Here is a 6,000-nt window from a genome sequence, read left to right as displayed (position 1 = left end):
TTAAATAAAATAATAATTAAATAAATAATTCTGAAAAGTAACATGATCAGCCTGAAAGCCTGAGGTAATTTAATTTGTGGAATTGTTTGGGATAATATTTAATTGTGAATTGAATCATTGAAATGTAGTTACCTTGGAATTGAGAGGTATTGAATTATCTCTGAATTCAAAGGCTGACCTGGAATTTGAATTGAATTACAAGGAATTCACAGAGGGAATTGAACTAGAATTGAATTAGTTGAATTAACCCCAACCCTTGATATAGCTGACATTTAGGTGTTAGTATTTAATCAATTAATTATCAATAACAGATCATCTTTATTACATTAATTATGGTGTAATTGCAGCTTTAGCACAAAACGTGAAAATCAGGATGAGTCTCTTTCATTTAATTAATATGCTATCAAAACTTGCTTCGTGACTCATATTTCTACAAGCATTACCCCAATATAATCATATGTATCTGTTATCCCTTTGACTCCTAACCAAACAATTTCAATGTAAAACTTCCATAAACGTAATATTCAACCAGTTAGCCTAGCGGTTAAGCGCGAAAGGAAGCTGAAAGGTAGCTGGTGAAAAAATCTGCAATTCCGCTCTTGAGCAAGGCATTAACCCCAAACATCTGTACCCAGGACCCCGATGACTTGGACGTCGATAAAGCGTCGAGTTTGACACCCCTGCTTTAAATGTTGATAGTGTCTCAAAATGTGTAGACACTTGTCTAACCTTGGTGTAAACCTCTGAATTAATACAATGCATCACGTCCCCTAATTTAAAATGTCAGATGTATGCATGTACCATGCAAAGGGCCTCGAGCGGTCGACAACAACTGCAACATTTGGCATTTTGTAAAGTGAACAAACCTCCGCTGCTATAGTGCTCTTGGATGCAGCCCCGTTGAGAACCTGCGTGTTGCTTAGCAACAACGTGACACGGTAGTTTACGCAACCGTTCAAGGTAGAATATAATCTTATGGTGCATTATTGTATTTTATGTAGCCGCTAGCTAGCTAGCTAGTCAGAAAATACTTTTTTGAACATTTCGCAGGATATGTTGTAGACGGTAAAAGTAGCTGTGGGTGCTACAGTAGCGCCTGAATCAGGACGTTGACATGTAAAAAAAAAATTAAAACGAGGATATATCCATTCTGGGAACAAGTAAATTCATAGCCAACTCAACTCTCTTCAGTCCAGGCTAAATTAACGTTTTTACCTTCCTTCATGCCACATGACACACACCTAGCCAGCTAAGATTACATTTTGCCATTAGTTTACACAGTGGCAAGATGTAGTAGGTACCAAATAATATATTTAATTTCACTAACAATGATTTAACTAACAATTTGTTTTTGCACAGGATTGTGGCGATTGCATACTGCTACTGCCTTAAATGGAACCACTTAATTTCCATCCAGGGAAGGGGGGCCGAGATTACTAGGTTTTAATTATATTTTGCACGATATACCCCTCCCCACGCACACATACCTGAACACTTGAAAAGCAGTTGAAACAGAACAGAGATAGTGGTTCGCATTTTCCTACTATGGTTATACTCTGTCATCACACGTTGACTTCCTCCCAGACAATGAGACAGTTTGGCACAACACCACCGGTGTAATGTACTGTATCAAATTACAGACCATGACAAAAGGTGAGTCACTCACTTGCTTAATAACGTTTCCTATGAGCACTCCACTTGCAAGTATGTTGTACCTTGAAAGCACCGGCCTAAAGTGCATGTTAGACTGGGTAGGATATCTGTTTCAATATTCTGTAGTTAGGCCAGGAACTATACTGCAGCCAGATGGCGCCCTTAAACCACCAAGTCTATATTGCCACATGAGGCTCAAATTAAGCTTCCCTGGCCTGTTTACTGATGCTTACAATATGAACAGTTATGGGTGATACTGGAAGGACATAAGCTCATTATGTTATTGTCATAATAAGTGCATGACTTGGACTGAAATAGGTGACTGTACTAATTTTGGATGCCTGTATTGTTCATATTTAGGTGCAGGAACTCCACAATACTTCTGAGCTAATATTCTGCTGTTCATCACAACAAGTAGATCATTTGATGTGTCAATACTCAGTGCCGGTGAGCTCCTGCCCAAGTCAATCACTGCTTTAAATAATACTATGTCTCTTTCATACATAGTGGATTACATGTCCGATATACCATATGTACCTTTGTGTCTAATTTTAAGGGACAGACATTTCATGTTCATTCCTTATGCTATACAGTCATACTGTTATTTGTATGTATAGCATTTATGAAAATCAGTTATGTGTTTTTGGCTTTTCATCATGCCAACCAAAAGGAAACATGATTTGGGGCATAAATCTTCAATTTGATTTACGGCTCGTAATTTCTGATATCTTTTAAGATCAGGCAGATCTTCAAGCAGTGTGCCCCAGCAGACGTCGCAGTTGTGCCCTGGTTAACACCCCCTCACTGTGTGCCAACAAAGCTGTTTGCCATATTCAGGAGCTGAAGAGGCAACTGGAGAACTGGTGTCAACAGGTAAGATGCTGATGTCATAGTGTGATCATGCAAGAGAGAGAGAACTATGGGGCAAATATCAGTGATATTAACAAATGATCCAATCTATCTAGAAATACTGTAAGGTTGGATGCATTTCTGTAATTTGTCCTGTCCCCTCTATCAGTCAGGAAATGTTCAGCATCAGATGTCTCATGAAAAACAGAAAAATAGCTAAACTTTTAGGTAAGTAGTGTCGTGTTTATCCAATGTTAGTCTTCATCCAAAGCTTTACATTTACTGCAATTAAAGGGATAGTTCACCCATATTGGTTTCCGTACCCTGTTAGCAGTCTATGTACAAGATATGACACCAATACGTCCTTTGGTTTAGCTTCCCTGGTAATGTTTCCAAATGCTCATATTTTAGCAGTTGTGGCACAAATCCCAAATCCCATGTCATGAGATTGATATTAGGAAAGCTAAGGCTAGCTTTTTCAAACATAAATTTGCTTCCTGTAGCACTAATTCAAAAAGGTTTGGGACACTGTAAAGTCCATGGAGAATAAGAGCACCTCCTCCCAGCTGGCCACTGCACTGAGGATAGGAAACACTGTCACCACCGATAAATCTACGATAATCGATCATTTCAATAAGTATTTTTCAACAGCTGGCCATGCTTTCCACCTGGCTACCCCTACCCTGGCCAACATCTCAGCACCCCCTGCAGCAACTTGTCCAAACCCCTCCTCTTCTCCTTCACCCAAAGCCAGACAGCTGATGTTCTGAAAGAACTGCAAAATCTGGATCCCTACAAATCATTCAGGCTAGACAATCTCTCTTTCTAAAATGATCTGCAGAAATTGTTGCAACCCCTATTTACTAGCCTATTCAACCTCGCTTTTGTATCGTCGGAGATCCCCAGAGATTGGAAAGCTGCCGCGGTTATCCCCCTCTTCAAAGGGGAAACACTCTAGACCCAAACTGCTACAGACCTATATCTATTCTACCCTGCCTTTCTAAAATCTTCGAAAGCCGAGTTAATAAAGAGATCACTGACCACTTTGATTCCCACCGTAACTTCTCCCCTATGCAATCTGGTTTCCGAGCTGGTCAAGCCACGCTCAAGGTCCTAAACGATATCAAAACCGCCATCGATAAAAGACAGTACTGTGCAGCCGTCTTCATTGATCCGGCCAAGGCTTTCGACTCTGTCAATCACTGCATTCTTATCGGCAGACTCAATAGCCTTGGCTTCTCAAATGACTACCTTGCCTGGTTCAACTACTTCTCAGAAAGAGTTCAGTGTGTCAAATCGGAGGGCCTGTTGTCTGGACCTCTGGCAATCTCTATGGGGGTGCCACAGGGTTCAATTTTCGGGACGACTCTTTTCTCTGTAAATATCTATGATTGCTCTTGCTGCTGGTGATTCTCTGATCCACCTCTACGCAGACGACACTATTCTGTATACATCTGGCCCTTCTTTGGACACTGTGCTAACAAATCTCCAAACGAGCTTCAACGCCAAACAACACTCCTTCCGTAGCCTCCAACTGCTTTTAAATAATAGTAAAACTAAGTGCATGCTCTTCAACCGATTTCTGCCGGCACCCTCCCGCCCGACGAACATCACTACTCTGGACGGTTCTGACCTAGAATATGTGGACAACTACAAATACCTAGGTGTCTGGTTAGACTGTAAACTCTCCTTCCAGACTGACATTAAGCATCTCCAATCCAAAATTAAATCTAGAATCGGCTTCCTATTTCGCAACAAAGCCTCCTTAAGCCTCCTTCACTCATGCCGCCAAATATATCCTCGTAAAACTGACTATCCTACCGATCCTTGACTTTGGCAATGTAATTTACAAAAGAGCCCCCAACACTCTACTCAGCAAACTGGATGTAGTCTATCACAGTGCCATCCGTTTTATCATCAAAGACCCATATACTATCCACCACTGCGACCTCTATGCTCTCGTTTGCTGGCCAAACCCACTGTCTCCAGGTCATCTATAAGTCTTTGCTAGTTAAAGCCCTGCCTTATCTCAGCTCACTGGTCACCATAGCAACACCCACCTGTAGCACGCGCTCCAGCAGGAAACGAGCCACCTACGTTTCCCCACATGGCAGTTTCTTGTCATTGTTGCTAGCTACCTGGTCATCCAGAATCACAGCATCCTAAAGACTTCTGCCTCATTGAAGTGTGCGCATCGTTTTCATAACGCTGTCAGCTAACCCATTTATAGATGATTTAAACATGCTGCCAACAAATGCTAATTTGTTTGTTGAATGGGATTTGTGCCACAAATGCTCAACGTTAGCATTCGGAATCTGTGCCAGGGAAACTAAATCAAAGCATGGATAGGATAGGATAGCCCTCTTACCTTGTCCATATACTGCTTACAGGGTAAGGAAACCAATATGTAATTTTGTAATTTGTGTCAACTATCCCTTTAATGCGCCTATTTTTTCAGGTATGTGAAGAAATGTGTTCCGTCTTTTTCAGATTTCATTCCAGTGAATCCAAGTCTTCAATTATGTCTACTGAGTTATACATTGAAGACATTGGGCTAAGTGCAAGAACCGAAAGAAGTGAATTATTTTTCTCAAATGAGAGGGATACAGTACACAGCCTCGTGCCACATGATGTCCATGAACACAATGGAATATTTCTAGTAACAAAAATGTCCAGTGTAATGGCATCTATAACGTGCACATTATTCTGAATCGTCCATATGTAGTACAGCCCCTGTTGTTTGCAGATGCAATGAGTCCACTTGTAGTGTATTTTCGTTTAGCTTAGTTTAACTGATAATGACCAATATTTTTCAATAGATAAGGCTACTGGTATACGTATACTGTACAAACATCTTTCTTCATTCATACAGAATGTGGCCTGTTGTCTCCGCTGTGTAAGGAAACTACAAAGTTGGTGTATCTGATTGAACATCTTGAAGCTGATCGCCAGGATGCAGAGGAAGCACTACAAACAGAGAAGAAGAGGAGGTGAACTTTTGGGAGAAAAATGTATACTATTTCACTGTGGAAGCAGCCGTCCAGAAAGGTCAGTCAGTGGCATAAATGTAGCCAGCAAAAGTAAACCTAGCACAGGACACAGACTCATTTGGGGTTGTTTATTCTGTCGAAGCGTGCATTTAAAATAGGACAATGTAGGACGGAAATCACTGCAAGGTGGTCACCATAAAGTAAAGTTCAGTCTAAATCACCATCAAGTGAAGTAAATGTGTTAGTAAAGTGCATAAAAACAATCTGAGTACAATAAGTACAAAGAGAAATGCATAAATGGTAATGGCTCTGCTTTCTATAGAAAAACACAAGAAAATACACAGAACACAATGTTCACAGTTAGAATAGACTAGAATAGACTTTCTAACATTTTTCAAATGTCTGAGTACAAGATGTCCAGAAACAAAATGACATCTTGCATGAAAAACAAAAATACATTTAGTAATAAAACAATATGAGTACTTACAAACACAATGTCTACTTGATA

At 40.3% G+C, this 6,000-nt stretch overlaps 1 long non-coding RNA gene across 2 annotated transcripts in view; it reads left to right on the top strand.

Moving 5' to 3' along the window:
- The first annotated feature begins 864 nt into the window (after positions 1 to 864).
- The window catches only part of LOC118395127 (uncharacterized), a 28,658-nt gene continuing 23,522 nt past the window's right edge, over positions 865 to 6,000 (top strand). For both annotated transcript variants that reach the window (XR_004827903.2, XR_004827902.2), the window contains exons 1-6: positions 865 to 1,653; positions 2,014 to 2,100; positions 2,390 to 2,526; positions 2,672 to 2,730; positions 4,993 to 5,078; positions 5,375 to 5,492. This is a non-coding gene — a long non-coding RNA (uncharacterized LOC118395127). The remainder of the gene's footprint in view (positions 1,654 to 2,013; positions 2,101 to 2,389; positions 2,527 to 2,671; positions 2,731 to 4,992; positions 5,079 to 5,374; positions 5,493 to 6,000) is intronic.

Source organism: Oncorhynchus keta, chromosome 15, assembly GCF_023373465.1.
Source record: "Oncorhynchus keta strain PuntledgeMale-10-30-2019 chromosome 15, Oket_V2, whole genome shotgun sequence".
Lineage (NCBI taxonomy): Eukaryota > Metazoa > Chordata > Actinopteri > Salmoniformes > Salmonidae > Oncorhynchus > Oncorhynchus keta.
This window is presented reverse-complemented; position numbering and strand designations above follow the sequence as displayed.